This window comes from Cupressus sempervirens, chromosome 8 (genome assembly GCF_028749045.1).
Source record: "Cupressus sempervirens isolate cs-2001-9-10 chromosome 8, ASM2874904v1, whole genome shotgun sequence".
NCBI classification, from domain to species: domain Eukaryota; kingdom Viridiplantae; phylum Streptophyta; class Pinopsida; order Cupressales; family Cupressaceae; genus Cupressus; species Cupressus sempervirens.
The window spans coordinates 28,830,343-28,852,680 of NC_143125.1; positions in this window are offsets into that span (position 1 = coordinate 28,830,343).

A 22,338-nucleotide genomic window follows, 5' to 3' on the forward strand; every position below is an offset into this window, starting at 1 on the left:
GCACACCAATAGCAATTACTGGTTAGTACCAATGCCAAAAAAAAGAAAGGGCAGAGATCACTGGGATCGAACAACCTTAAGACATTTTCACTGCCTAACTCTGATGTGAGATGGCAACACATACCAAATTGTCTCAAAAAATAGGATAATTTTTTTCCATGTTGTGCATTGTGGTGCTAGAAATCAACTCATGCATCTCAGACAAGACATAGAACTGCTTGTACCAAATTAAGTAGTCTATCATTAATTTGCAAAAATTTCACTGTCAAACCATTTTTTTTGTAGATTTTTTTGGAAGTTTTATGCTACACTGACAATTTTACCATAAAATTTGTAATTCTGAAAACACTGTGGTTGAGTTCAATATTTCCTGAGCTCTTTAATACGTGTCTACTAATTACACAGATGCTGAAATCAATACACATTAAGGTTGAGTTTATCCTGTTAAACATTTGTAAGTATTACTGTACAGAAGCTTCATTTTAACCAATGATAGAAATGCTTACAATTGCCTTGTGCATCTGCACAGAGGTTCAATTAATGTTCTGCATTCAGCTACCGTGTCTGATTTTGAAGATAAGTTTCTATCAGATTATATGCTGGAAAGAATTGTTGCTGGCTTTTAACCAAGGTTGCTGACTGATTTGTGGGTCAATTCAATAGAAATAAAAATAAAATTTAATAACTAAATAAAGAAATACTAACACAAATCAATAAAATATTAAAAATAACACTACAATAAATTTGAAACGGCAAAGAGGTCAAAGGATTTTAGATCTAGAAATAAGGCCTAAAAACCACCCTTCCATTGACAGACATATACTCCTCTGTTACGCATTACTATTTTGTGTTTCAGTTTTACTGCACGAAACTTCTTCTTATGCTTCAATTGCTTTAATGTGTGCCATTCTTCCTGGTTGGTTACTGTTCACTAATTCATTGTCCTTAAGTTGTTGCACTGTTTCGAAAGGAGAGTTTAATCATGTCTTACAGACTCAAATAATAAGCTTAAAAAGGCAAACCTTGAGACATGCATTCATTCATGTTGTGACTTATGGCAAAGAGGATACATAATTCTTTGGGAAGTTCTGCATACAATATATAAGTGTTTTTATTAGGGTTCTAGGTTACTTCCAATAATTTCATGCTTCCCAATCACTTTATATGATTCTACCTTTATATGCTAATTTAGCTGCATTTCTATTGGGACATCTTTCATTGCAACTTGTTTTTTGTAATTAGTGCAAGGGAGTAGTACTCATGGCTGTGCAAAGATTTGGGATGGAAGATTGTCACAAAGTGTTAAGTGAATGCTGCCTTTGTCAAGGCTCTTTAAGCAATGATGTTGGGGTGATATTAGAGTGGATGCAAAACTCCATTAATGGGTCTTAAATATATCTTTATATATGTATTACTGATACTCTAAGATGTAAGTGGGCATGTTTTGGAAGAGGGTAGCCAACTCATCTCACATGTTAATTTTGTAGTAGAATTTATAGGTAGTCTAAGGCCATCACTCTATTATCAAATTTATATTTTGTTCTCCTTTTATTTCTTAATGTTGAGTATATTTTGTTGTTACAATACTTGGAGGATTCCACTCCAGTATTGCGTTTGGTCTATCATTTTGTACATTTTTTTAGATATATCATATCTGTTTATCATTGAATATTTTGCTTAAATAGAAATTGTAAGATTGTAATTCCAATGTAGCATTCACCTAAGTTTTTGGCTCTCTAGCTTTTTGTCTCCATTCCTCTAAAATTGCCTGCACCAGACCCTGCATGGAATTATCCGAACTCTGTACATTTCAAGCTTTGGCATTATCGGTGGTCACAAGCATAATTATGACTGATTTTTATGATTTATCTATGCTCATCGTACGTACTTAAATGCTTACCTTGTTATAAAAGACTGCATTTCACTATTGTTAATTAGTTCACGGCTTGATTTTTTTGGTGGTACTATATCCAATACATTTAACAAGTTAATACATATCCAAACTAAATGTACTAGATATGGTGTTACATGTCTTTGGGAAAGGGAGGGCTCTGGTTTCAATAAATCCTATTTGCTCCTATACTTTTGCTTCCTTGCTTGTTGATTTATAGCTACAAACCAATGCTAAATGTACAATTTTTCACATTCATCTGCATATCTTTTCATTTTGAATTCTGTACAAATTCCTTCATAGATTACAATTTAAGTTGTTTTATCAATCATTAAAATTAACAGTTAGAGAAAGCACTAATTATCTAATTAGAAATTTCTTAAACAGGAGCCTCGGTTAGGTAGATGGGGTCGCATTCAAGCTGCTCGCAATGGTGTTGCTTTGTACCCTATAGATATTTCATGATGAGCATGAGGAGAAAATTGGAATTATCGTATCATATCTTTGTTGCTTCTCTTAGTGATATGCCTAGTATGTACGTTAGTGTATAGGAGAACTTGGTGCTTGTTTTGGGAAATCCTTTATAGCAACACATTCTCCTGATTTGTCAATGTTTTCTTTATGTCTAAGGTCGTTTGCCACATTTCAAGTTTCAAGCACCAAGATCGTTCTGACCCCTAACTGTGGCTGACCAAAATATTTTATTCGGGAATATATCAAATGTATTTTTAGGAAGTTGGCTTGGCATGAGACGTAGTGCAGAGAGAATTTTCTAATTTTGTCCTCTCAATCTATGCATTCTTTTATTTGCTGTAAAGCCAATGTAATTTTGTAGTAGTTATGAAAAAAATTGCTTAATGATTTAATCTTTTTAATACACCTCTAGAAGTTGCCTTCTTGAGGTCAATTTTGAGAAACCTGAATCTACATCAGGTGCCATGCAAATTTGCCAGATTTTATCAAATTTTAGGCTATATCTAAATGGGCCTTGCAAAATAATTTTACATAGAAGGTGAATTGTATGGCCTATCAGTGCATGTCAAGTGCCTTAATTGCAGTTCCCAATTCCCTGTTATAAAATTGGGATTATTTGTGAGTGATGTGCACCTAATATCTATTTAGTGGAGTTGGATTCTACTGAACATTATGTATTTGGTATTTCTCATATTTAACTTTTCTGTAATACAAAAAATGTGCTCGATCTTTACTTGTATCATAAAGAATTATGTCATCAAATTGTCAAACAAGGTGACTGACACATGAGGTTGGTAGTACAAAATTACATTAATGTCGCAAAAAATTAAAGAATGGATTTCACAACATAAAAATGCAATGTGCTGTAACATATAACTCACGAAACCATAATCAGGAGCTGGTGATAAATTGAATGGCTGTATGTTACTGCATGTGTGGCACCTTTTATGCTGAAATCAATCGTTGTATTATTTTTGGGATTTTAACCTTATGGTGTTATATAATGTGTAATGTAGATCAAAGTTAAATATGTAGTTCTTTGGCAGCTGAAGACCACATTGGACTGCACGGATGGCATCCTTTTCAAGTTTAAATCAATTGGTGTCAATTTTCATTGTAACTATATGTTTTATACTTTTTGCAATTTAGATTAATGTTAAATTTGGAGTTCAAGTGCAATAAAATAAGCAATGGGCACTGCATGGCACACATGCAAGGAGTTACAATTCACCATGGCTATTAGAGAATACAATGAGTGCCTGTCACGACAATAACCAATAGTATTCCACATTACACAAAGAAGCGAAGTTCCACTCAGTGGTAGAGAACTGCACACATCAGAATATTGCATGTGGGGTGAACTTTATGATTTTTACATTTTGAGCTTATTTGCATGCTATTTCCATAGCTATACATTTGAAGATTGACAACATTAGTTGGCTTTTGATTTGCATGTTTTTATGCAAAGTCTTGTTGAGTCTATTGGTCCAAAAATAGTGACAATCACTTAAAATCATTGCTGTTGATGTGTAAGGACATGACATAATTTGCTTCATCAAATTGTAAATGATGACACGCACACACAAAAATAGGCAAGGTTAGTTTCTCCATTCATCAAACCTTGAGATGAATAGATTTAAAGGCCTAGAGCAAAGATGAAGGATGACAATAATCCAAATTGTTTGCCCTAGGATGATGAAATAATGTTAATATCATATTCTTTGAATGATATAGAAAGTGAAAAATGAATTAATACTTTGCCAATTGTGGATGGTAGAGAACTTGTGCTCTTGTAAGAGGTCAAAAGTTCAAATCTGTAGTGGGGAGGGGTTGTACACCTTATATTAAAAGCATTAATATAAGCACAATAAGAATAGCAATCGACCAAAGAGTACTATCCTAAATTCGAGTATTGTTGAGGCAGAGCATGCTTCGAGTACTTGAACAGTAGACTTGGTGAGCTGACTGAAAGAGTCAACTCATTGAGGTGACTGGGTGGGAGTGACTTGGCGAGCTGACTTGGAGAGTTGACCTAGGGGATGGGCTTGGTGAGAAAACTTAAAGAGTCAACTTGGTGAGTGCACTTGAATTTTCAGCTTGGCGAGCAGACTTGGGGACTTGGTGGGACATGTGGGCGAGCCGACTTGGTGAGGCGACTTGGTGACATGAATTGGTAGGCTGGCTTGGCGAGCAGACTTGGGGACTTGGTGGGACATGTGGGCGAGCTGACTTGGTGAGGCGACTTGGTGACATGAATTGGTAGGCTGGCTTGGCGAGCCAACCTTAAAGAGTCAACTTTGTGAGTGTACTCGAACAATCAACTTGGTGACATGACTTGGTGGGCTTGGCGAGCCGACCTGGCGTGCGTACTTGAATAGTAGACTTGGTGAGCTGACTTAAAGAGTCAACTCGTTGAGGTGACTCGGTGGGGGTGACTGGGTGGGCTGACCTGGAGAGTTGACCTAGGGGGCGGACTTGGTGAGTGAACTTAAAGAGTTGACTTGGTGAGTGTACTTGAATTATCAGCTTGGCGAGCTGACTATGGGAGTCGGCTTGGCAAGTTGATATGGCGAGTCGACTTAAAGTGGCAACTTGGTGGTGCAAGTTGGTGAGCTGACTCATCAAGGCCACTTGGTGAGGCAACTTCGCAAAGTGACTTGGTGAGCTGACCTACTAAGTATACTTAAAGACTAACCTTGATGAGGCGCTTTGGTGGGGTGACTTGATGAGAAAACTTAAAGTGTCAACTTGGCGTGCCGACCAAGTGAGTTTGCATGGTGAGCGAGCTTAGAGAAGCAACTGTATGGGGCAACTTCGTAAACACACTGAGTGAGCCCACTTGCTAGGGCAAGGTGGTAAAACCATTGGGTGAGTTGACTTCGTGAGCTGACTTAATGAGTCAACTCGTTGAGGTGACTGGGTGGGGGTGACTTGGTGAGCTGACCTGGAGAGTTGGCCTAGGGGGCGGACTTGGTGAGCGAACTTAGAGAGTTGACTTGGTGAGCGTACTTCAATTGTCAGCTTGGTGAGCTGACTTGGCCGAGAGCCGGCCTAGCGATCTAACATGGTGAGTGGGCTTAAAGTGGCAACTTGGTGGGGCAAGTTGGCGAGCCGACTTAGCGAGGCCACTTAGAGACGTGACATGGCGAGCTGACTTGGTGAGCAAGCTCGATGTGCGGACCTAAAGATTGACCTTGTTGAGGCACTTTGGTGGGGTGACTTGATGACCGAACTCAAAGAGTCAACTTGGCGAGCATACTAGTGCATTTGGGTTCATTTTTTGACCTTCATTGATCAAATTTTTGACCCAATTTTCGACCAAATTTGACCAACCCATTGGTCAAAATTTATTTGGTCAAAATTTTGACCAACTCACTGGTACATGATTTGTCTCAATCATATAACTAATTATATATTTTTCATATTAGTTACTGTCAGTGTTTTTCAGGCATTCTATAAAATAGTTCACATGCCTTGCGTATGATATGACATTTTGCATGTATCCTGCACTCTCTCTCATTCGGCTAATGATGGATTACGTAGAGTGATCTGAAACCATGATGCTAAAAAACACACAATCAAATCCAAAATGAACTTGCACTACAAATGGATTGTGGAAATCTAATATTGGTAAAATTGCATGCATGTCTACCAGGACAATCACAACTTAAACATATATTTGTCCTGGTAGACATGCATGCAAAATTAACAATATTAGATTTCCACAATCCATTTGTAATGCAAGTTGGTTTTGGATTTGATTGTGTGTGTTTTTTAGCATCATGGTTTTAGATCACTCTCCGTAATCCATCATCAGCCGGATGAGAGAGTGCAGGATGCATGCAAAATGTCATATCATATGCAAGACATGTGACTGTTTTATAGAATGCTTGAAAAAAATTTTACACCTATCTGTTGGTAGAAATTTCTACCTTCGTTGTTCAAAATTTTTGACCTTCATTGGTCAATATTTCTACCTTATTTGGTCAAATTTTTTGACCTTCATTGGTTGAAATTTCTACCTTCATTGGTCGAAATTTTTGACCTTTAGTGGTCAAAATTTTTGACCTTAATCCACGAATATTTTTAACCCTCGTTGGTCAAAATTTCTACCTTGTTTGGTCAAAATTTTTGACCTTCATTGGTCAAAATTTTTACCTTTTTTGGTCGAAATTTTTTCTTACATTGGTCGAAATTTCTACCTTTATTGGTCGAAATTTCGACCAATTCCTACTAGAACTTGCAAATGGTTGTTGAGGTTTTTCGACCAACGTATTGGTCAAAATTTTGACCAATAGAAGGTTGGTCGAAATTTCAACCAGAAAAATTCTGACCAATGGGTTAGTCGAAGTTTGGTCGAAAATTGGGTCGAAATTTCGACCAATAATGGTTGAAAAATGGTCTCAAATGTACTAGTGGAAGTAGGGACCCCACTTTTTTTGTTTTTTTTTTTCATTTTTAAATTTTTTTTTAGTACAAAATGTTTATTTTTTCATATTTGTTTATAATGATTTGAATGAAAAATGTAGTGTTAATATTTTATTGTAAAAAAACATTCATTTTGAAATGTTGTTTTGTAAAGTTAATTTATTTTTTATTGTTCAGAATGTATGTGAATATGTAACTTAAATCATTAGATTAAAATATGACTTAAACAACTAGATTTATATTGGACTTAAACCATTAGATTGAAATATGACTTAAACCTAAAATCTTCAAACTATCAAACCCATGACAAAACTTAAACCTTTAAACTATTAAACCTATAGGAAAACTTAAACCTTCAGACTATTAAACCCAAAAGAAAACTTTAACCATTAAACTATTAAATTGAAAATAAAACTTATACCATTGAACTATTAACCCTCGCATAATTCCTTTTCTACCCCCCCCTATACTATCCATGTACTCGTTTACACTATTAGGTACTCATTTAAAACTAGATTCTTATTTGACTGTATATTACATGCAAACATTTCACTAACACTTGTATATTCCTAAATAATTATACCCTCTTCCTTGTCCACGTCCTTTCACATTATATTTGTATCCTTACATTATGTTAACCTAGAACAAGTGTCACATAGTGGCTAAGTACTTGCCTTTAGTTATAAATAACTTTAATTTTATATATAAATTAATTATTTCATTTCTATTATTATGCGTATTAAATATATTATTTTTTAAGTATTATTATATTTTTAATAGTTGTAATAAAAATAATTATTTTTTATGATTAAAAAATTATAATGTAGAGTTTTATATAAGTAGTGACAATTAAAATGTTTAATATTAATTTAATTGAAATTATAAGACTATATTAAGATAAATTTTATTTAAAAAATGAAGATTATGTGTTATAAATTCTATAGTTTTATATTAATTTTATTAATTGAAATATATATATATATATATATAAAATATTAAGTATTACATATTATTTATTTAATTCTAAAGATCTAAATTATAATAATATACTATTAAATATTTTATTATTATTATAATATCTAACGAAATTGTTTCCATATAAGACAAATCTATTTAGCCAATGAGATGAACGATAAATAATTTTTAGAATTTATAAAGTTAAAAATCTTTCATTTATCCTATACAAATATAAATTTTTTAATAAAACAAAAAACTATTGTAAATTGCCATTCGTTCATATGCTTAGTTTTAATCACTTGTGAATGCATGCAATCTAAAAATTATCATAATAGTACTTAGCCTACCAACAAGTAATGGTCAATCTTCAATCCTTATAACCTGTCTTTGATATACAAAAATCAATTATTTTGTATTAGGGTGCAAATTTATATTGATTGTGTCAAACCTTACATTCATGATCTTGAAACTTATGTGCAATCATTTAAGTATAAAGGAAACCTTTTAAGCTATGTGTCTCATTTAAAACACACACACACACACACACACACACACACACACACATAATTTGAATGTCTTAAGGGATGTGATATGTAATGATTTGAATTGCTTAAGAGGATGATTTGAACATCTTAGGGATTTTTTTTTTAATATATAAGGTTTTTAATGTATTTTGAAATGTAAGTTCAATGCAAAATTAGGCATATATTTGATGTTTTGAATGTCTTAAGGGGATGTAATATGTTCAATGATTTGAACTTCTCTTAAGGGGATGTAATATGTAATGATTTGAATGTTTGAAGGGGATGTTTTGAATGTGTTAAGGAAATAAATTATTTTTAACTTACTAGGATTTTTTTTTATAGAAATGTACAAGTTGCAAGATTTAAGTGTACATTTGATGATTTTAATATCTCAAAGGGATTATTTGAATGTGTTAGGGAAATGAAATTATTGTTAATTCACAAGGTTTTTAATGTTTATATACAATGCTTTCAGTGATTAATCTATCAAATGTTTGATTTGGGATGACTCTATATGTGAACTCTATATGGTTAATGTTTAGTTTTTAATTTTATTTGAATGTATTATTTACATGTACATATACACACACACACGCGCACACGCACACGCACATGCACAAGCACACGAACACTCACACACACATGCAAACACGCACACACACACACATACATGCACACATGCACACACACACACACACACACACACACACACACACACACACACACAGAGGTGCGAACACACACACACATGCATACATGCATAGGCACACACACACACACACACACACACAGATGTACATATATAGACAGACGTACATGTACACATACATGCACACACAAACAAACATGCACATGCACACCCACCCACACACGCACATGCACACACATAGGCACACGTACATGCACACACACACACACACACACACAGATGCACACACACCCTCGCGCACACACACATGCACACATAAAAAAACAATAATATGCACATGCACATGCACACGTACATGCACACACACATGTACGCACACACACACACACATGTACACATACTTGCATCACACAGACACACACATACGTACACATATACACACCCACACAAACTCACACATACACACAGAAAAATATATTTTGTTAAAACTATTTGATGTATGAACATTTATAATTTTTATATATTTACATCATATCATATATATTATGGTATTGAGTGGTTTAATGCCTAGTTTTAATCCCATTATTGACTATTCTTGTCATTCTTAGACTCATAGTAGTTCCTAGAGTAGGGCATGTCATAGAAATGAGAGTATAAATAGATTGCATTGTGTTCTATGTCAACTAGAGCTGATATTGTAAAATAGCATTGTCCTCCCTAATAGGAAGAAGTTCACAAAGATTCATAATGAAATTATGAGTATGATTCAGTAGACTAAATCATACAACCCCTATGATGACACATCTATTGAAATATTTTATAAGACTTAGCTTGCACAGTTTCTAGGATAGTTTGGTGGAGGAAAATTGTCATAGGTGTTTTTGTCGCTAGAGTTAAGGCCATGCTTCCAGATCACCTAAAGAAGAATGCTATCAGAGTATATAGAGTGATAAAGTGTAGAGATGAATTTGTGGCCCCTTTCATACATATTATATGGATAGTATACCATCAAAGCTCGCCTTAGAATGATGTGGTTCACCTATATTTCTACAAATAATTATATGCAAAATTCCATTTAGGTTATGATGTTGATTATAGAGAATATCCATGACATATTAGTTAGGGGAAAGGTACATTTGTAGATAATTTTTGATATCCTTATCCACATAGCTCCCTAGTAAGAGGGCATTAGTGGGTCAAAATATTTTGGTTATTCTATAAGGTTTGGAGGCCCACACTAGAATTGGAGAGTTTACACCTAAGGAGGTATGCCTTGAAATGTACTGTAGCATTTCCTCCATTGGAATTAGGTTGACGAGTTATCATCAGATCATGTGGATAGGTACTTGGCATGATCTTATATCAACCTTGTTATTGATCCCTTGGATCTATCTTATGATCTGTACATCCTCTATGAGCTCCCTAGGCTTGTAGATATAATATGAGTACCTGGCATGCTATGAGCTCCATTTTAGCAAGGAACCTCATTGATTCTTATTAAGCATATTAAATATTGCATCATGTCACTTTGAGTGAGATGCTTGCATTTATTTGATGATTTATTGAGAGATCCTCCATTAGTGGGGACCATGGATGTGGTGACACAGAAGTAGGTACCTCTAGACATGAGGACATTTTGATACATCGTGCAGGTCTATGGAAAAGTGCAGTTGATTTTACACCTCTTCCAAAGTGGACATCTCCTCTACAATAGACACCTTGCGCCTCATGATTTTGGAATAGGTTTTCATCCCTACTTATGGATGAGATCATTGATCTAGGTGCAATGTCATTAAACACTCTTCTAGAATATGAGTTATTAGAAATTAGTCATGAATTAAGTTAATTTTGATTCAATTATATATATATATATATATATATATATATATATACATATATATATATATGTATATATATATATATGTATATATATATATATGTATATATATATATATATATATGTATATATATATGTATATATATATATACATATATATATATATATATAAATAAATAAATAAATAAATAAATAATTGAATCAAAATCAATTATATATATATATATATATATATATATATAAAGTATAATATGCATATACTAAATATATTATGTATATGATACTACGATAGCCAATTCATACAAATATTTTGCATCTGTTGATTCTCTCTAGTCTCAATTCATAATTTCTTCAAGGGTAAAAGTACAAGCATGTGTCACCCTTTTACAAAGGAAAATGCTAACAACAATAAAAGTGTTAAACTTTGATGATGTAAAAGTCATCTTTCAGTTTTGAATTTTGGTATAACTTGATGAAATGTATATAAATGGATGAAGTTTGTGTTTGCCATTTTTCAAAAAAATGAAAAAATAAAAGTAGTATTTATTTCTTATTTTCAATAACCTTTTTAATTTTCTAAGAAATTCAACAAATCAAGGGTTATAGTTCCCATCAAAAAATTAAATGGAAATAAATATTTTTGCATCTAATTTTAAAGTGTGTTTTTGATGACATATGTACCTAGAATTATTAAAAATAAATATTAAAAAAAAATGTATATGTAAGAATTTTCCTTAGGGCAAAATTCACCCAATAATAAAGAACTCAAACACAAGCACAACTGTAGACTAGAAAGAGTATGATCATAATATCAATATGTATTTGATTCAATGTGATTGAAAGTGCACTAGGAGTGCCTGTATATAAAGGCCTCTGAGATGCATCTAGAATGCCTATAAATCAACATCATGATAGGTCATAGAACTAGGCACATGTCCACTAGATATGGGTTATCCTCCATTAAGTATGGAAGTAAGTGTGATGATGAGAGGATAAGCCTACAATGGTGTAGCACACAAACTTATGTTGTAGACACCATGTGCTAAAAAGGGAGTGCGAATAATTTTGTTGTCTACATGAAAACTTAGTGAATGATGCAAAGTCTAGTGTTGTAGACACCATGTTCTAAATTAGAGTTGCATAATCTGTGTTGTCAACATGACAACTCATAAAGGTACGCAAACTCCTAAGTTTCTCACAAATTAAATAATAAAATAATGAAAAATAATTAAATAATGTATTAACCTAAGTAAACTTAAGTAAAGTGTAAATAGTAAATATGTATTTACACCAACACCCCCCTTAAGTGCAACTTAGGGAAATGCCCTTAAGCGTATGAAAACTAGGATTAAATTCAAGATGGGTCTTGGCTACTAGGCCATGTTAGGTACCCATGTACATAATGAAATTCAATCTCTCATAAAGTAGGGAAAGAGGGAAAACTTCATGGGAAAAATCCTCCCCCAAAAAGAGAGATGAAAAGACAAGATGCATGGATGGATGGAGTAATCAAGACCCCCCAATTACGACATACATCAAGTATATACAATAGTGAAGAATGAGAAGAACAAAACCTCAGAAGAGGAAAAAGTCCTCCCCATAAGAAAGAAGAGGAAGAGAGACAACGTAGTCCCCCACCACCCCGCAAATAAAGAATGCCAACCAGTGATTGCTGGTCCAAGGAAGAAGCTAGTCCAAGAGTGTTGAATGATGTTCCTCCCCTTTGGAAGAAACAATGACAAAGGTACAATCCTAAAGATTTATGGTGGCCCTAAAACCTGCTCACATGTCCTTGTGTCGTTACTGATGGTTGCCCCTTCCAAAACTACTGAAAAGAAAAAATGCAGATCTGGCAAGGATGTCTGTAGAATCTATCCCAATGAGCCATCTATCTCCTCAACTAATAAAGAGACCTCTGACAATTGCTGTTCATAAGGATCCATAATCACATTAACTTGTAAAGATCGATCGTGTAGAGAATGGACATGAGGGTCAGAGTGAGCCCTTGCAACAACTGTAGAAGGATCATCTTCATTAAAGAGAAGATGTAAGTCATCAAGGATGTCTCCCAAGTTTGCTATGTGTGACTCCATGAACAAACCTGCAATGTCTGCCATGTAGTCATCCAATGTCCCTGGAGTTGGAAGATGATGTGTACCCTATTGTACTGGACCTATCATTGTGACAATGTATGCATGTGGACTATACTGATGTCATGACCTCTCACTGCAACTATTGATAGAACCCCACGTATTAGAATTTGTTGAAGCACTATCTCTAGTGTCACTATTAGTTTCCATAGTGTATGAAGTGTGGAGATGATTAGAGGATAAGTTGGGTGAACTTTCCTCAAAGTGAACATCCTTCTCCAAAAAGATCTCATGAGTCTTTGGATCCATAAATTTGTATGCCTTAGCACTATCTTCATAACTGATGAAAGTATAAGGCCTAGATGGTGGTGCCTTGCATCCCTTGGAAGATAGGTTTGCCTATGCTGAACAACAAAAGACTCTGAAGTGACTCACATCTTTTTTTTTGTCACACCATGACTCATGTAGGTGTTTGAATATGTTACCGATTTCCAATTACCCCGATGAGAATATGGTACATCTAGGGGCAGCTAACTCCCATCTTTAACATATCACTTCAGACACCGGGCCAACTATAAGGCTAGACCCTTCTTCTACTTTAGGCTCTGTAAAACCTAGGTGGGTGGACCTCAGATTCAATCAATATGGTACCAGTTGAAAATATACTTTTGAATCTATTAAGCAGATTTAACCCTTATATCTCCTAATACTTATGCAATAACACAGATCTACAATAGAAAAATGATAATCTATGACATTCATAAGCTGAGTGAGGGCATTCTATTGTACCTCTTCAACATGACAGGGAAGAACATTTGATTAATAATGTTGAATTCAACAAGAGCCCTAATATGCAACAGTAAAAAACTAATGATCCTATAGCTAATCAATGCCTTATCTATTAGGCAATTCCATGAATTAATCACATACATATGGATACCTAAGACATATTGTATCTTTAAATATCTGATCTATCCATTCACCTTATAAATAAACATCTATGTTCAATCTAAATCAATCTAAATCTCATTCTTACTTGATATCCTCATCAGTAAACTTGCAACCCTATTGATTTTCCTAATACATTTACATAACCCCTTGAGTTATAAGCAACAATGAAACAACATACAACCTTAAGGGACTACAACTATGACCTACGCTCTTTGTTCAAAGATCATAAAACATTGTAGCCAAATTCATAGTCAATTTTCATCAAATCAACATTACGAATGCAATGGCAAGGTTTGTTCTGGCTCTAGATGCTCTCAATTTCTATGGTACTCTAAATTTGGGTCAAGATGCTGAAGCAATAATGGTCTCAAAAGGCTATGCAAAGAGAGATTCTCCAACTCTGGTACCATGTAAGAATTTGCCTCAAGGAAAAATTCATCCAAGAACAAAGAACTCAAACACAAGCACAACTATGGACTAGAAAGATTATGATCAAAATATCAATATGTATTTGATTCAATGTGATTGAAAGTACACTAGGAGTTCTTGTATATAAAGGCTTCTGAGATGCATCTAGAATGCCTAGAAATCAACATCATGATAAGTAATACAACTAGGCACATGTCCACCAGATATGGGTTATCCTCCATTAAGCACAAAAGTAAGTGCGATGATAAGAGGATAAGCCTACAATGGTGTAGCATGCAAATTTATGTTGTAAACACCATGTGCTAAAAAGGGAGTGTGAATAATTGTGTTCTCTACATGACAACTTAGTGAATGATGCAAACTCTAGTGTTGTAGACACCATGTGATAAATTAGAGTTGTGTACTTCCGTGTTGTCAACATGACAACTCATAAAGGTACGTAAACTCCCAAGTGTCTCACAAAATAAATAATAAAATAATGCATTAACCTAAGTAAACTTAAGTAAAGTGTAAATAGTAAATACATATTTACACCAACAACATATTTTGCCTATTATAGCTATTCAAAGTTTGAATTTTCAAAATTTAACTATTTTTTGTTCCCACCATCTTTTCCTTGGAAAATCTATGTTAATCCTTAAAAAAGTTACATACTATCAAAGAGGACTCTGTCCTCTAGAACAATTGATCATTTATAAAAAAAATCGGTATCACCTACTAATTTTTTTCTTTTTTTGAATGCACATCATCTTCAATGTTTAAATACTTGTTGATCTCTAAGCCTATATTGTCGATTAGTGACCAAACACTTAGTCATTTGCAAGTCATTTACTAGGCAGGATTATAAGGTCATCACTGTGATAGAGTTATCTAGTAAAGGCTGAGAAAAACAATGATTGTTGAGAATTTAGTAGAGACTGAGAATTTATGTGAGTCAAGGAATATAGTATGAGATGAGTAACTCAATGAAAACCAAGAATATTAGAAAGTTATCAAGTGCCAAGTACACAAACTTATAGAAGCCAATAACCAACATAGATGATCAAGCATTGAAAGCACTTAAGTACCAAGCAATATAGTTTTGTTATGTGAGTTTGTAATGGCACAAACACTTATGTGAATTTTTTTGGTGAAAATTTCTATGAGATTTAACATCTATAGAGCCAAATCAGGTTCTATTTACACATCATTAGTAGAAGGTGGTGATCCTTAGACAAACAATTTAACCAATTAGAAAAAGGGACATAAACAACAAAAGATGATGAAGTTTAAACCATTGGTCAAGATCTAGAAGCTTCACATAAAGTCTGTTTAAAGAGGATTATAACTGTAGAATCATATAGATGATGAAATGAAGAAGGGAACACACATGTGAAGGAGACACAAGTCAGATCCAATAGAGACAACAATCAGAGAAGTGAAGGACTAAACAATTTATCAGATTAGGAGAATCTGATTAGAGTTAAAGGAAAGAGGAGACCAAAGATTAGCTTACAGAGCATACCAAGGGTCAGGTACTAAATCAATTAATTTATAATTGAGACAAGGTAAATCTCTTAGTAGAGTGGTCCTAAGAGGCCTATGTAAATATCCCAAAAAAGTCCTTACTTTATTGTAAGTGTAATGCCCTCTAACAAGGCAAGATCTAATAGTCTTTTAGGCTTTAACAAGACAAACCTCTCACTAGGTAGATCATATTTTATTATCAAACATTGTAATCTTAATAGGTTAACCTTATTGTTTCAACAGTGAAGATTTCTGGGTTTCATCCTCACTCCAGTTTTACCTTCATCTTGAAATGTTTATGGGTAACCAAATCATTGTGTTATGTGTTGCACTGTTATGGATTTCATGAACTTATTTTATGTCTTAGAATTATAGTTTTAATGATAAATTAGGTATGAAAAAATGAGATTGATTTTAAAGTCAAAAGTTTGAGATCCTGATTTACCCCCCCTCTTAGTATCTTGTTTCCCATATATATATTCCAATAATTGTTATTAGAGCTCATTTCTCTTGTCAAGAAGCTTAAAAACTTAAGAGGATACGATCATGGAGATAGAAGTATACAAGATGGAAAAAATCATTGAAAATTAAATAATTAAAATACAGATCAGGTTGCAACAATTAGAGACAAAAAGAGAAGAATTGAGAAAATCCCTTAAAGGGAGAAGAGAGATGGCTACACAACTTAATGATACTCAATACAAATAAGTTGACATAGAAGGTTTTTTGAATAATGGAAAGACTAGTTACAAAGGTGAAGCAATGATATAATTACTACAATAGAACATTGAAGATAGAACAAGAAATCGAATCTGTCACATTGCATGAAGCTATTGAACAAAAGAAAAAGACAATAGAAGATAAGCTTATGGCTAAAGAAGAAAAAAGGAAGATAGCTAAAAAACTTGAAGAAACATCATTTAAAGTTCAAAAGCTTACAAATACTCAGCTTGATATGATGAATTTAATAGTGATTGCAAGTGCAGAAGTAAAAAAAAAAGGATTTGGAGATCACAAATCTAAAGTTACAAAATGAGAAATTGAAGAATGAATTAAAGCAGGAATAAACTTTAATGAAATTTCTTTGAATCAGAATGCTCTTCACTCTTAGCTCTTAACAATAACATTTGATTTCTCCTTTTTAATGAAATTTTTTCTTTAAGATCACCATTAATGCATCATACAATAGTTGGCTTAGACAAAAATTAGCTTAGTGATAGGCTATCCAACTCGGCTAAGTCTTCATTGCTTAGAACATACCTTCAACTTGATAAGGTCTTTAAGCTCGATAGGGTCTTTGGCTCGATAGAGTCTTCAACTTGGCAAGTCATCTACTTGCCATCTATATCCAAGATCGGTTAGGTCTTGTAACTCAACCATTATCAGTAAGATCTTAGACATTACTTGAACTGCTATTCAACTCAGTGATCCCAATGCATCTGAAATGCTGATTTGGATCTTCTTCTTATTGACTGGAACTGATGTGAGATATCTCCTTCTGAATTATAGTTCCAATAATCTCCATAAATAACTAGTTTGAAATGGTTGAGTCACCCAATTCATTGACTTGGGTGTCAACACTTTCATTACTCTGGCTTGCATTCTCTAGAAACTTCTTTACCCATTGCTACCTCATTTGACATCTGATATTGTCATTCTTTGCTTTCTTTTCATCTTCAACTCTTCCTTAGTTCATATAATTCTTTGCAAGATGTCCAAGTTCTATACATACAAAATATCTTTTTGTATTGTCTCTCTGCCTTGTGTGATGTTTCATGCAATTTTCTCCAATGTGCCCATATTCACCACAATAGTGACATCTACACCATGTGTTGTAATCCTGACCAAATTTAGCTTTGACAATTTGTTCTACTAGGATCCATTTCTTGGTCTTATATTCTAAGGATTTGTTCCCTTTTTTGTTGCAATTGAAATAGTTTCCTTCAAATTTAGCTTTCTCGCTGCATTCACTTGCTCTATGTCCTGGTTTGTTGCAACTATAACACTTTCTGTTAAATTTTGATTTACCATTTCTCTAACACTTTTTTGATGTATGTCTTATCTTTCTACAATGATTACATGTAGGCCTTTTGTTCTTTTGAGCTCCTTGCTGAGACTATTCACCTTTTTCCATGTATCCTAATCTAGCTTTTCCTTTGTGTCTAAATTGAGTTTTCTCATGCAATTGATTCGTGCTTTCTTGATATTTCATCATCCTCTTATTGGTTTGCTTCTCTATGTTGAGATCATTTTTCAATCTTTCATTCTCTATCCTCAAGTTGTTAAGCTCTTGATTTGTATCATTGAGTTGATCAATTAGATCTGTTTGCTAAAGAGATAGTTGATGAACTTCATTATCCTTTTCTTCTATTTATTCTTTGGCTTTGTCTTTCTATTCCATGACTTCACACATTCTAACTGATTGAATTTCTTGTTCTCTTTTCATCTTTTTGACTTCTTCTTGAAGAGTAAGATTCTTTTCAAGTAGATATGTGATTGCTGCATCAGCTTCATCTGAACTTCTTTCGTGACAAATGTCTTCAGTTATTTCTTCAATGTAGAGATTGTCATCCATCTATGCTTTAAGGTCTTTTCTTCTTTTCAAGGATTGAGAGAGCTTCTCCTTCATTTTCTTGAATTGTTCCATGGAAAATTATAGATCCAACTTTTCATTTTGAATAGCTTTCTCTAGTCTATATACCTCCATTGCCTTTGATCTTTTCTTAAGCAGCTAAACTTCTGATGTGAGAACCAAAGCTCTGATACCAATTGTTGGAAATGTTATATAGACTAGGTGACTGAAAGGGGGAGGGGGTGAATTAGGAACTAATAAAACCTAAAATTTAATTCACCAATTAAACCTTCATAATATAATCTGATCTAATTGCATGCATGAAACACTAAAAGTAATAAAACATTCATAACACTTGATACATTATTTGGTAACCTAGAAACCTTCCAAATAGAAACTAAAACTAGGGTAGGGATTGTTGAAACAATTGATTAATTGTGTATTGTCTTTGATGTTACACAAAATGTCATATCATTACTAGTCAAGTGGATGTCAAGCTCACTCGAGCATTGAAGAAAATTTTCTTTGGCTACCAAGCATTCCTAAGTTTGCCTAGTTTAGAAGGAAGTATCTACTGAGTTCACTTGGGTGCCAAAAGAAAGTTTGCAGAAGATGAGTGTTCACCAAGCTCACTTTGTTAATGAAGGAAATGTTGGATAGAACTAGAGTTAACCAAGTTCATTTAGTTACCAAAGGAACTTTGTAAGTATGTAGTATTGACCGAGTTCACTTGGTTAACACAGGAAAATCTTTTTTGAGTTAGTGTCTAGTGAGCATGGTCAGCTAACAAAGGATTTTCTTATTTTAGTATATTAAGTTTAATTGATTTATCTGTTGGTTCTAGCTGACTGAGAAGATGAATATTATTTATTCTAAGTTGTATTCTAGCTAATTTGACAATATGAAAGATATAAGTATAAGGTCAAGTTGAGATTTAGAAGTGTGTGAGCATGTGGAAGATTTGATGATGCTAAAAGAAAGAAAATTAGAAGGATAAGTAGAATATCCTTGTGGAGCAAAAAAGATATATTATATCAAGAAGGATCAAGTATAAGCTAGAATTGAGATCTATAATCAACAATTCAGTTGCATCCAAATTAGGTCATGTCATTGTTACTCTCTAACCATTGTAGCAATGATCTAAATCTCTTAACAGAGTTGGCTTAACAACTATGTGTAAATCCTAACAAGGTAGAATTTCTATTGAAGTGTCTAAAGACCTCTAACAAGGCCACTCCTAACAGGGTGATTAAATCACCTAAGAGGGTCACACCTAATAGTGTGTTTTGTAACCTTTAATAGGGTTGGCTCCAAACAAGACTCACTTCAGAAGAGTGAAAAACAATAACTAGTTGCAATTGGTGGTTTTTTCCAAATTGGGTTTCCACATTAAATCTTATTGTCAAATGTGTTCATGATATTTATTTTATGTGTTTGCAACTAAAAGTAATGATAATCATAGACAACATCTAAATATTTTCATATTCAGTATTTACCGAGTTACAATATTTCTTTGTTTTTCGAGCATCAGCATAATTAAATTTTGATAGAATTGTTCTATTTTGACATCTAAGAGATCTGTGATTTATTTTGTAGTAACTAATTCACCCCTCCCCTCTCATTTACTGTTCTTATATTTCTAACAATTGGTATCAAATTTTTTGGTGCTTGCAAAGAAGGTTTTAAGGACCTAAGCTAAAGATCATGATGTCTTATAGAAGAGAAATTTCCAAGCTGAACATAGACAACTTTGCAGCATGGCAAGGACTTATGAGGTTACATCTAGCAACCATCAGTGATTCAAGTTGTAAATATCTTGATGCTAAATACAAGACTCCAACTGAAATGTTATCAGTTGAGGATATTGCTAAAAAGAAGAATCATAACATTATGATGATTGATATTGCATCTACTTTCAGTTATGTTGAATTTGATGAAGTAAAAGATTGCAAAATAGCTCATGCAATGTGGACAAAATTGAAAGATATTTATGGAGGAGATGACAATGTAAGAAGAGCTAAAGTAGAAAGTCTTAGAGGTCAATTTGATTAGATGAAAATGAGAGAAGATCAAAGTATCTGGAGGAGACATTGATGACAAAACAATTGTAAGCAAGGTACTTAGAACTCTTCTTCCTATTTATGCAATTAGAGTGTTTGCAATTCAAGAGATGAGATGTGATCCAAATAAAAAAAAAACTTTGGATGCTCTAGTTGCAAGATTGATAACTTTTGAGTTGGATAACTATGATAACTATGTTCCTAGCTCAAAAGGTATTGAGTCTGCATTTGAAGCCAAACTCTCACTCAAGGAAAAGAGCAAGAAATTAAAGACCAATCAATCAGGAAGTGAAGAAGAGATAGAAGAAAGTTTAGACAATGATCTTGAAGTTGTTGAAGCCCTACTTGTAAGGAAATACTCCAAAGGTAGAGGAAAGTACAAAGGTAAGATTCCTCTAATTTGCTTTTCTTGTGAAGAAGTTGGTCACATTGCTACTAGGTGCTCAAATAGATAAAATAAGGATGAAAAGAAAAGTAAAAAGTACAAAGGCAAGAAGGAATTCAAGAACTACAAGGACTACAAGGACAAAGGTAAGAAATCTTGTTTTATGGCTAAAGATTTTGATAACAGTGAAGATGAAATGGTATATATTTATGTGAAAGATGAATATGATGATGAAGGAGATAAGATGGCACTGATCTCTCATCTTAGCAAAAATGATACATGGATTATTGATAGTGGTTGCTTACATCATTAGACTAGAGATAAGACAAAATTTGAGCACATGGAATACTATGATGGTGGGAGTGTGAGATTTGGAAACAATGAACCTTGTAACATAAAAGGAAGAGGATGTATCTCTTTGACTAATAAACTTGTATGTGATAATTCTTATTGGGTTGAAGGATTAAAGTGTAATATACTAAGTGTGGCATAGTTGAATAACATTGGATTCAGGGTAGAATTAATGAATGGGAAGGCCAAACTACTCAATGGAAAAGGAAATCTGGTTGGATTTGGAAAACAAACAAAAGGTAACCTATTCTATCTTGATCTCAGTGAAAGTTCATATTTTATTTCTCAAGTAGAAGAAAGCTAGTTATGGTAAAAAAGACTATTTCATGTAAACTTTGATAATCTAGTTAAGATAAGCAAACACAAAAGAGTAAGAGGTATTCCTAGTTTGAAGAAACCTAATATGGGACTATGCAAAAATTGCGTAATTGTTAAAATGGGAACAACTAGTTTCAAAAGAAAAAACTATCATTCTGAAGAAGTATTAGGGCTTGTGCATACAAACTTATGTGGACCTATTGGAATAGAGAGTTATAGTAGAGAAAAGTTTTTCATCCTTTTTGTTGATGATTATTCTAGAATGATGACTGTAATGTATCTAAAAGAAAAATTAGAAGCTTTTCAAAATTCAAGTGGTACTTGGCAAGAGTAGAAAAATAAACTGGAAAAAGATTGAAATGTTTGAGATTAGATAGAGGTGGTGAATTCATCTCTAATGAATTCAGTTTTGCATTGAAAAAGGAATTAAAAGACACATATCAGCCTGTGATACACCTTAGTAGAATGGTATAGTTGAAAGAAGAAATAGATCCATCATAGATTGTACAATAACTTTAATGGTAGAAAATAATGTTGCAATCAAATACTAGAAGGAAGTTATCAACATTGCAATTCATACCTTGAATAGAGTATAACTGAAGAAAGATTCAAATCAAACTCCTTATGAACTATGGTATGGCTACAAACCTAATGTAAGTTACTTGAAAGTGTTTGGTAGAAAATGTTATATCTTGAAAGAATCTAAAAAAGAAAAATTTGATGTCAAAGGTGATGAAGGCATATTTCTAGGATACTCCTACAGAAGCAAAGCATACAAATGTTTGAATTTGTCTACTCATAAAATCATAGAAAGTGCACATGTGAGAATTGATGAGTTTGTAGAAAAGAGTGAAGAAGAAAGAACCAAAGAGCTAGAGGATTATAGAAGATTTGTTTACTATGAACCTGATACCCT